Raw genomic sequence first — 12,315 nt, 5'->3', positions numbered from 1 at the left:
TATAATTGAGCAATTTATGTAAAATACCCATTAAGCTTAAAATAATTATCCTTTCCTACCTATTTAAAAACTATTTACAATATATACCTACCCAATTTAAATTAATTATCCCTACCTACCCACTCATCCCAACATTTATTTTACCCATTTGACTTAGTTTAACTTGATTTGGCTTGGCTCGGTTTGGGTTGAATTGACTTGGCTTTGGCTTGAATTGGCTTGGCTTATAGTAGCTTAATTTGACTTCATTTAGCTGGGTATTAGAAAAAATGGGCTGCTATTTATATATTATATCTTTTTATAATTTATAATTTAAGAAAATAATCTTTTTAGATCTCTTAGGTGTAAAAGTAAATCTACCAGGTGTAATAAAAGAGGTAGGGTCATAAAACTAAAAACAAATTTATAAAAAGCTACAAAACCAAATATTTTCCGCGCATGGGTATTTGCTAAACTTCCCCCATGTAATTAAGCTGGATTGACTGAGAGTTGAACCCATGAACTAAATGTTATATTTGAACTCTATTTGCCATAATTACACAAAAAACTTTCCTTATATATTGATGATATTTAACAGTCAATAGGTATTATATATACAAAAATCATCTATGCACTGTGCATTCTTTTCTAGGTATTGAACCACAATCTATAACTTTAGGTGTATCACACGTTTATCTATATATAGTTAATTAACTGAATTGATTTTGTTTTGCACGAGTTATGACAAGGTAAAACACATGAAACTAAACTGTGTCCCGTAGGTATTTGGGGTCAACTGGTTTTATAGCCCATTACAAATTTGTTTTTAGTTTTATAACTCTTTTTTTTCTCACACATGAGAAACATGAGAAATTTACTTTTACACGTATAAGAGATTTATCTTTTACACATAAAATACCTAAAAAAGACACTTTCTTAATTTCAACGCTGTAAAAAACCATAAAGACCCATTTCCTCGCGTATTTGCTTGTTTAGAGAAGTGATTCTCTTTTTTGATGCATCAACTTTAATTTTTTGTCAAAACATATATACTCTTGGAATAGTATTGTATGGAATTTGACTAACATAACATTAACATGTCACAGTCATTATGAAAAGTTGTCCACCCAAATATCTTTTGCTCACTGAGTTGACATATATATAGATGATGATACCCTAGGAGAATATTCAAGAACAAAAGCCTAGTTTTAGCTATTATTACTAAAGTAAATAAATTTTTGCAATAGAAAGAAACACGAAAATAAAAATGCTTTTTCTCCTTGCATCTTACTAGTAGTATATCAACTTAATTCAATTCAATTCAATACCAAAATAAATATGACTCAAAGTTTATCAATCGGTGTGTATTACAAATTGCCATATTGAAACAGTAACTTCTCAGGTCGCTATTGGGTCTACTTCTGACTTTGGTTTACTTTTATAAAAAATGAGATCTACAAAAAAATAAAAATAAAAATAAAAATAATTGTTTATGGAAGACAATTGGGAAGAGTTGCGTGTTTAATCAGATTATCATTTATGAAAATTCTTTGGAGAATTCTCATGGTAATGATTATGATCAAAACTTAACTTATGAATTGTTTTTTGTCTTCAACAGGCAACAAGACATTTCGTTTAGAATTAAGGAAAACAAAATTAAACATGCTTGATAACAATTTTTGATAGCTTTTCAAAAGACTTTCAAATGAAGAGATTTTCCTTGCCATTTGTCACACCGTTGCATATGAAAACCTATTTTTGCATTTGTAGCACCTTTCCGTATGAAAATAGATTTGTCAGAATATTCGGAAATAAAATATGCATGTCCTCCAACTTAGAAAAAAAGAAAGAAAGAAAAGTGGCGACTTTTGTGACTATTTTTAGTTTTTTACGTCGAATTTAATAATCACGAAAAGCTTGATTTCTAGTACGGTAGTGCCATTTGTCAAACCTTAGCATATGAAGACAGATCTCCCTCTGTTACCAAAGCAAATCCCACTTTGTTGTATATTTATTTTAAATTTAAAAAAATTAGCAACAAGATCTTAGTGGATGGAGTATAATAAGTAGAAGAATGATGTAATCAGTAGCGGAAGTAAGATTATTATTAAGAGGTGTTAAAATATAAAAAGTTAAACACATGAAAGTCAAAGAGATTTAACATAATATATATGTATAAAATAAAATCTTTTACCTAATAACACAATATAATTTTCTAACAAAAGAATGTCAACTTGACACTCACTCCTTAGTTATAAGTGGCTCCGCCTAGGGATGTAATAATAGAAAAGATACAACATAAAAGTTGGTCCTTTTCACTTCACTCCTGTTCAAATTAATGACAGTGTCAAAGATGAAGATCTTGGATATAAAGAAACCAAACCCATGTGGGACAATTATCATGTCATTTGGATAAAATGTCATAACCAACTTCATTCATTTAATTATTTCCATACATATCTTCTGCTCTCTCTGATCCACAATAAGTGACCAATTTGCTTTTGGCACGCCCATTAAAAAATACTAAATTCTATACAAAAATACATAGTATGATTAAATTACCCTTAATTAAATATTTAATGTAAGGAGTAAAAATTCTTTTGGGGGATATGTACATAAGAGTACTTTTGTAAAAACAAATTGAATTCTTTCTTGATTATATAAATGGACACTTATTTTGGGCCAAAATAAAAAAGTAAATTGGTCACTTATTGTGGACGAAGAAAATAGTAATTAGCTTCATAATGCAATATAGAGAAAAATAATGAGGGTTATACTAGCGCAATTTATATCAAGCAAATTTGATCGTCAAACGACTAAAAATGATCCAATGCAAACAATTTCTATAAAGATGAAGGTTGCTCGCTGATTTTATGGGTCAAGGAGAACCAAAATGAAGTAAAATATAACAACTTACAACATGCAATTGTCGTAAATAAAAATTTGAACCGAATGACCTGCCCTGAACGGACTTAGCTGGTCCGAGCCTTAAGCCTGCAACACTAGATGGAGATATGGAACAAGATTTTTGTTACATTTTCGGCAGAACTGGAGGGTGAGAAGGTTGCGTTAATTTACTTAGAGTATTGTCATCTCCCGTATCCTCATGGAATGGACCAGATTCCCTCAATCTATTGGAAGTGAATTACAAGATTATCCCCTCAATCATGTTGATGATTTCAAAAAAGGAAAAAAAGTAATTCTTATTACTTATTATGCACGTGCATGGATTTTAAATCAATCCCATGCTTAAAGAAATAGATTCTTGTCATATTAATAATTAACTAATTCTTAATAAATAGAAAATTGGCAAGCATAGATTTAACTACAGGAAATCCTTATTAAAATACATGTGAAATTAATTGTTACTTTATTAAATATCGGGACACATGCCACAAAAAAAAATGAAACAGGTGACTTTTTTATGGGGATGCATTGCTTGATTATTCCTCAAAGTATGTCCAGATTTAAATAGTGAATACAAGTAATGCAAAAAGGAAGAAAAAATAATTGTTATTCCTAATTATACAATTACATGGAGGATATATAGATCGGTTAGTTTATAAAATAAGATATTAAGTTATCATTCCAAGTGGATAGGATAACATATAAAAAGATCAAGGAAGCATCATCACAGTAGTTTCCCATTGGCAAAATACATAAAACAGACAGTCAAACTTGGTTTCAATTGTCACTTTGACACTTAAACTTAACACGCATGTGTCTCTTACACACCCCAATCCAGCAAACCTCATGCGTGTGCTACAAGTGCGAGTGATGTGGCAAAATAACATCTAAAAGAGACCCCCACCAACCCCACAGATCCCAGCTTTCCTCTTCTCCGTCGCCCGTTCCCTCTGCTTCTTCCTCTCACCCTTCCCCCTTCTTTGTTTCTTCATTCAAACCTCTCCCACTCTACCGTAATCCTCATCTTATATAAGTTTTGCTTTCTAAAATTAACAAATGAAGAGGATGGAAGAGGAAATGTTCATTTTATCAGTTGAAAATATAGTTAAATAAAATAAAGTATATTTTATCTATGCAACATCTTATCAAAGTAGGTAAAAGTCCTGAGTTCATATCAGCATGTGAGGGGGTGTTCAATATATAATTAAATAAATAATAATGTGTTCTCTCTAATAGTTTAAATTTTTATATGAAATAATCAAACACATTCAACACTATCCATGAATTAAGTTCAATGATTTTCATTTAAAATATGAGCAAAGGTTGTTTTGGCTTGTTGATAGCAAGAGCTGAAAGAGGGTATTTATAAAATAAAATGGACAAGGGTTATCAGGAAAAAGAACCGCAAAACTAATCAGCATTATGGAATGGCAAAATTACATTCCCAACTTTATTGAATACCGATGATATCAAATACAGGTAATCAACAAGACAACAGTGTGTTTCTAGTCTGCTTGGAGAGATCTCTCATTCTTGTGTTATATACTTGTTTGACTTTATAACCGTAAACTTGCATTATAAATGTCAAATTAGTAATTGACCCAAAAGGTTATAGAATCATCAAGTAACAGTGAAGCAGTTTTCAAAACTGAGAACCTTCATAACAGTATGACATAACTTGACGTGATAATCACAAAGCTTTTTTTCCAAGATAAGTGATTTATAAATGTGAATTTTTTTTTTTTTTTTAATATGGTAATTCGTTCCCTTGGCGACTCAAACCCACAACCTTAAGGTTGGAGGTGGAGGTGCTTTCCCCTTGAGCTAATCTCTCTTGCCTGGAAAAATCTCAAATACAAGTAATAAATCAAACACTAAAGAGCTTATCTAGAGATATGGTTCTCTACTAAAGAGAGCTAATCTTAATTACAAACAGGGACTTCATGGCGCTCCAAAAGTTAACTAACAACAGAATATTCCATAAATGAACAAATCCATTCTCTAATCCCTTAAAAAATCTCTTATTTCTCTCCATCCACTGAACCGACATAAGGACTACCGGGCAGCATCACATGTGCTAGATCTTCTCTTCATTCATCTAAAGACTACTATTCAGTAGTTTTTTTTTAATTTTTGGAATATGCAGTACAGACTTCACTTATCACGACATAGTCCATTGAACCCTGAACCAGTTCAACACCACCCATACAATTCTGTTGCCTCCTGAAAATACAACCAAGATGAGGATCCACATCCTCACCTGAGCATCTATACACATAGCACATACTAACATATGTAATCTTTCTTTTTCTTAAGTTCTTAGCTGTCAATATCTCTTTTTGTTGCAAACCATGCAGAAAGCCACATTTTTCTAGCTGTGTTGGTTATTCAAATGGATTAAGTGTGAAAAGCCTAACTTGTCCTTCACCTAGAAGCGATGGCAATACTTTATCGAGAACAGTCCATCTCTCCTAGCCTCGCACTTTCACAGGTCCTAGCTAGCATGTGTTCAACAATCTCCCAATCTCATAATTCACCATAAACCACAAGTCAGGTAGCTCACTCCTTTTATGTCCTCTAGATCTATAATATTATCAGCTCTCTCTAGCTTGAGACCCCGTATATGTTTGGAAAAGAGATACCCATCGTGCTATCTCTACACCATATGTGACCTCGAAAACTGACTCTACCTGCATCCCCTACTCTGTACCTGATGATAATGCTTAAGTCTTCCCACTCCATGTTGGTTCTTCATAGTCTGCAGTAGAATGGTAATGTGAGTTAAGTCATCCATCCCCCTTTTACGACATATATTTTCTATGAACACCTAATTTCATAGTGTCTGCTCCTTAGTCACAAATGCCAAAAACCATTTCCCTTGCATTGCCTTGCCGAAAATTCTAAGGTCTTCACTTTCCCATTTTATTTGGGGACATAACAGCCTCATATTGACAAACAGAAACTTCCAGATCCCTTCAGTCGAGTCCAACCATACATCCCATTGAAGCGCACACTAGTTGATGATTACAGAAGTGACATGTAAGACATCCAGGTACTTGCAAGTGTGCTACTGATTAATACGTTTATTTAAGCCTTTAGGCCACCATGGACACAACATCAAGAAAACACTCCCTCATGTCTCACCCTTTTCTCCTCCATAACTCCTCTCCCCTCCTTCCATCACCATCTTCACTAACCTCGAGAGCAAAATGCTAGGAACATCCAGAGTTTGTAGCCCACCTTTCCATCATCTACCACCATCAACATCGGCACCTCTCTCCACAATTCATGCGTATCACATATTACATCTAGAAAAAACCATCATATCGCACATCACATCTAGAAAACACTTCTGTGTTTTTTAACCATCATGGTATCCGAACCAGCTTGCGCGTACCTCATAACTAGAGATTATGATGCATTTTACACTCTTTCCTGCTTAAGTTTTGATTAGAAATGTATACAAAATAGTCCCAAAGGCTCACAAGTTGTGCTTGATTGTAGGTTTGATCAAAAGGTGACAAGGTGTCAAAAACCAACTCAAAAAGGAGTGAAACTTGCACAAGTACCAAGACAAGACCAAACTCAGTCAAACAGGGCTATTGCGGCCACACACCATTCTGTGCGGTCCGCAAAGATGAAGTTTAGAGAGTATGTTTTTCAGGCCACCAGGCAATGCGGCCGCAAAGGGCTTTGTGCGGTCCGCATTGGGTTCATTGTGGCCGCACTCGATTTTGTGCGGTCCGCATTGCCCAAAATCATAGAGTTGCTAGGTTGGAGGATGAAGCCCAATGCGGTCCGCGGTCCATTTTGTACGGACCGCAATAGAAGCCACCACGGCCGCACTCGACTTTGTGCGGTTCACAAAGCCCAAGTTCAGAGAGCAAATTAATCAAGCCAATAGCCTTAGTGCGGCTGTACTCGATTTTGTGCGGTCCGCACTATCCCCACATGGGTATTTTTATCCAGAATTTTCAGCCTAATATAAATAGTTTCTTTTCCCATTTTTAGGCCATCAGATTGTTTTGGACGTAGAGCTGCGCTCGTGAACTCATATCTTTTACCTTTTTGAGTAATTTTAGCTTAGTTTCAATATTGAATCTTTAAGTTTTATTTAGTAATTAATTATTATGGGCTTTTCCTCATCTATTTCTTTGTTTTCTTCTATAATTATAAGTAGCTAGACCCATTAGCTAGGGTTGGGGTGTGAGTAATTGATGGGTCTTGTGTTTTTATGCTTGATTGTCTATGAGTGTTTGATATTTGGACTAATTTAGGGTTTTAATATTGACTTAGTGGTTGCAAACACTAGTTTATGCTTAGTAGACTTTGGTTCTTCTTGAGAAAGGGAGTCTAAGTCCATGAAATTGGTCCAACAAGGAATTAGGGCATATTCAAGATATTGATAGCCCCAATTAAAGGGTTAAATCTAGAGATAGTAATACCCGACTTGAACCTTGATTGCTTGCACAAATTTGCATACCCAATTGGTCTTGAGAAAGTCAATTCGGGCAAAATCACTCGAACTACCGAGAGGTATAGAGTGAGTAGAATTGTGCAATAGTTATATCGTACTCCCCGAATGTGACAATCTAGCTTTAGACTCAAGAATCCGTCAATTGACCACCTAGGATAAAGTCACTACCCTAGTGCCTTTTATCTATTTGATCAACTCTCAATAGTTTAATCTTAACTTTACTTAGCCTAATTTAGCATTGTAGTATTATAAAATTAGAATTAATATCAATACCAAAAATGTTTAGAAGTGCAATTAGGAACAAATACACAACTCCATTTTAGATAGAAACTCAACTCCAATATCTAGCTCCATGTGGAAATCGATCCCGACCTTCTCGGGTAAAAGCTGCTTCGACCTCTCTTGCTACTTCATAGTAGTACAGTGTTGGCCTTTATCACTTTTTGGCATCGTTGTCGGGGAACTAACGGTTTTGGCTATCTATCTAAATAGTTTTGTGTATTTTTCTTCTTTCCTTCTCCATTACTAATTTGTGTGTGTCACAACTTCAGGTACAGAATTACAACAAACTTAAACAACGCACCTCTTGGAGATCTTCCGCCGGGGGAGGAAGTCGATGATAATGTTGAAGATGAGGTCCCTATTGTGCCTCAAGGAAAAAGGAGAGGCCGCCAGGCCAATGATAATATTCCAGACCCTCCCCCGCCACCTCCAAGAGTGGCTCCTCGAGTGCTTCCAAACCAAGGCTATGCAAGTGCAATTGCCCCGCCCCGGATTCGGGCGGGCAATTTTTAAATTACCAATTCTGGAATCGAGTTCACCTTCAACAGTTTCTTTGAACTCCACAAACTTACTGAAAACTTCTGACTTGTGCTTCACAAAATAAATCCAAGTAAATCTAGTAAAATCATCAATGAAAATTAGCATATAGGAGTAGCCTGAAAATGAAGGAGTTCTCGTTGGCCCCATTAAGTCACTGTGAATAAGTTCTAGTGGGGCATTGCACCTTGACAAGGATCTGTCAAATGGAAGACGATGTGCCTTTCCATATTGACATCCTTCACAAACCTCTCCTCCATCAAAATTTCTTAAGTTAGGCAAACCTTTTACTAGATTCAACTTTACCATGGCTTTTAATTTATCCATGCTTAGATGTCCAAGTCTAGCATGCCAAATATGTGTATTATCATTGCTACTCATCTTCTCAATATATGAATTAGAGGCAGATAAGACATATAAATCGTTAACTCTCTTACCTGAGTGAACGATATCTGCCTTGAGTACCTTGATATTTCGGAGGAACTTCACATCACGTGGGCCAAATAGCAAATAGTTTCCATCATCTACAACATTTGCAACTGAAAATAGATTTTTCTTCATACCTGGAACGTGAAAGACACTGTTGAGGGTGATAGTGTTTTTTTGCTTCTCGTTGATCACAACAGTGCCTTCCTTCTCCACATTATGGATTGTATTATATGCTGTAACAATGACCTCATGTCCGTTGTATTCGCGAAAGGTGGAGAATTTGGATTGATCTCCAGTGAGATGGTGCCCGCATCCTGAATCCACGATCCAGTCTCTTTCAAAATTTATGGAAGCCATGGCATTTATTGCTCGAGTCTCCGCTGTGAAGCACTTTCCCCAGTCTTCTTCTTTTTCTTCTTCTTCTTCAGCAACTTCCTCGATTTGAGCTATATTGCTCTCTTTGGCTCGACAATATCTTTTTATGTGCCCGACTTTGCCACAACGGTAACATTTTTAAGGCTTTTTACCGTTGCAGGAAGACTCCCCCTTCTTTCCTAGCGAGCTTGAACTACTTGAGGATTGAAAGTGCATGCTATCTCTTGATTTCCCTTTAAAGTTCCTCTTATCGGCGACAAGAGCATTTCCTTCCCCTTCTTTGATGGATACACCAGCCATCTGTTTGGCTAATAGCTCTTGTGACGATAGCAAATTCTCAAATTCTTCCAAAGATGGTTGTTGAACCCATCCTTGAATCGATGTAACAAAGGGAATATATTCTGGCTTTAAGCCACAAATAATAATTCTTCTTATTCGTGCTTCAGAGATAGCCTCGTCCGGATTCAATAGAGAAATTTCAGAACATAGATTTTTAACCTTCAAAAAATACTCAGTGATCGAGAGATTACCTTGAGTGGTGTTAGCTAACTCATTCTCCAAAATCTGTAGCCGAGCTTCATCCTTCTTGTTGAATAGCCGATCGAAGGTCCTCCATATTTCGTGAGCTGATTTACACCTTATAATATGATCAAATAAATTATGAGAGATGGATCTCTTTAGGATAAACTCCGCCTTAGCATTAATCTGCTTCCACTTCTTACGTGCATTGCTATTTTCCGATGCGTCAGTAGGAGGACTTGTGTTACTCCCATTGACAACTTCTCACAAATCCTCACCAACAAGGTATGACTCCATACAAGTCTTCCATACCTTGTAGTTGGACTGGTTCAATAACTCAATCCCCAGTCCATTAGCACGACCACCCAAATCCATTTAGAGAAATCAGTTGAATCAACCACTAACCCGACCTTGAAATCCAGGAGCCGACTTATGGCTCTGATACCATGTAAAGAATAGCAGAAGAAGAGTATTATTCGGAGACCTTCTGCTAGCCCAAGATCGTTAACCAAGATTGGAGGATTCAACTAAAGAAGAGGAAGCTTGAAAAAAGAAGAGAGATTTTAGATAGGAGAACTTATTTAGGAAAGAAGGCTTTCTTGATTTTGGCTTACTTATAAATGAACAAGATACCCCCTATTTATACTAGCCTATGGATGATTCTAGATATGATTCTAGATAATGTACAAAGAAAATTCTAGCAACCTTATCTTCTAACAACACTCTAGAATATCTAGATATGTCTTATCTTCCTACAACATTCTAGAACATCTAGATATGTCCACTAGATAAATATCAAGTATACTAAACTAGGACATTCTAGAGAATTCTATATTATTCCAAAAAATTAACTTTATTTTTTTCACATACACATCAACTTTGAGATTTGCAATTTGAGAAAAATAAACAATCACCCTAACTTAAATATCAATAAAAAGCAAATTAAACAACAGAGATACAAGATGCATCAGTAGCGTGAACAAAATTCACTCAAAGAGTATAAGTACCACATAAAGAAACTTCTATAATATTTCCAAAACTACTGGCAAATGATCCAAATAAGTTCAAATCTTATGATATTTCCTCCCAAATCATCACTTAACGGAAGCAAATCAAAAGGGAAAAAAAGAACCATTATGGTCTGATACATACAAATAACGAACGAGACAACTTTACAACAGGAAACACAATTTTAGTAAAGGCCGATAACGCAGAAGTACCCCCGCTTCGTGTATATAATAAAATTTTGAAACAAGCATGTGAAAAGGCTGAATAAAATATGAAGAGGGGCAGCTAGACCGATAGGGATTCAAATCTATCTCTTCGAAAGAGTTGAACATCGTGAAGTCCACGCTTTTAGCCAAGAGGAAATTTTTAAGCAATTTTGTGATGAATTAACGGATGGCGCATAAATCACCTGAGAAAAGATAGAAAAAGAAGACTAGCAAATGCATAAAACCAAGTCAATACATAATTGATTTTCATCTATTTATAAACCTATCAAGCATCAAAAAAATTTCAAAAAGAATGATCAACATGTGAAAAGCAGGAAGACAACACGCCACCGCATTATTTGATCTATCTATGAAGCTTGCATGACACAAAAAATTGACAAGTGAGATAAATGGGTACAAAGGAAAAAGAAGAATTAATTTCACGAACATACCATCAATATTGATCATGCGGTGATATGGTGTCTTTGGTTCAATTATTTTCTGCCTCACTGGTTTATTTGCCTCCATTTCTCCCAAATTTTCCTCATCCCACTGTACATGTGCTCCCCTTCTGCACCACGACCAAATGTTCAAAGCAGTTAAATTTTTGTTACTAACAATACTAATGCAAGCAAACAAATAAGCTCAGTTTTTTCAGAAAGAACTTGTCAAACCACTACTAAAATCATCATGCAAACACAACATTTAGCGTTACCCCGTACCCCAAAAATAAATGTGCTTGCAATAATTCACTCAATGTATTAAACACGCTACGTAAGATACAGGAACAAGCATGAACACATAGGCTTTGGGGCTAAAGAGCACATTCAGTCTACTACAGGATACCTATAGGAAAGTAATATCTGTACAACATTTCTTTTCTCCATCATGTCTATGTGACATTTATTAGCACTTGAATTTGAGTTTTAAGTGAATACAAGATATATCGGAAATAGAATTTACATAACAAGAAAAGACATTACTTCATTTTCCCAAGGTGACCCAATCCTTCAAGCAGTTGCAGTCAAATTGATTACCCTAAACCAACAAAAGAGAAAAACTCTCGTCAAGCATTTGAATTAAAAAAAAGGTACTCATATCAGATAATGTCTCGAATGGCCTAAATAACAAGTTGGTGGTTCAAAAATAACCTTTGACAATGTGCTACTAGTGTTATCAAAGGAGAAAAGCGCAAAAAAAGCTCTAATGTCTATTAGGGTTTTAAGCGCAAAGTGAAAATAAAGCGTGGTCGTTAATGAAGAAAGGCGCAAATGGAGAAAAACTATAAATATATATGTGTAGTCCAAGACTAATATCAATAAGCATGAAACCAAATATAAGGACAAAGAAATTGAAGAAAATTTACGATAAAGTAAAATATCAATGCTTAGTGTCGCCTCTTCAGGATTACACTCATTGGCAAAGAACAATATGTCTTAGATCCTTGATCACAACACTGAAGTACCCGCTAAGCGAGGCCAAGCGCTCAACATGTTTGAGCCTCGCTTTAGGGCTTAAGTACGGTTTAAGCGCGCCTTTGATAATACCTACTTATTTACCAACATTTACTATCCATTTCCACTCCCCCTCCCCCTC

The sequence above is a fragment of the Nicotiana sylvestris genome, chromosome 2, assembly GCF_000393655.2.
Source record: "Nicotiana sylvestris chromosome 2, ASM39365v2, whole genome shotgun sequence".
Classification (NCBI taxonomy): Eukaryota; Viridiplantae; Streptophyta; class Magnoliopsida; order Solanales; family Solanaceae; genus Nicotiana; species Nicotiana sylvestris.
The sequence above is the reverse complement of the archived record's forward strand: the minus strand, read 5'-3'. Positions refer to the sequence as shown.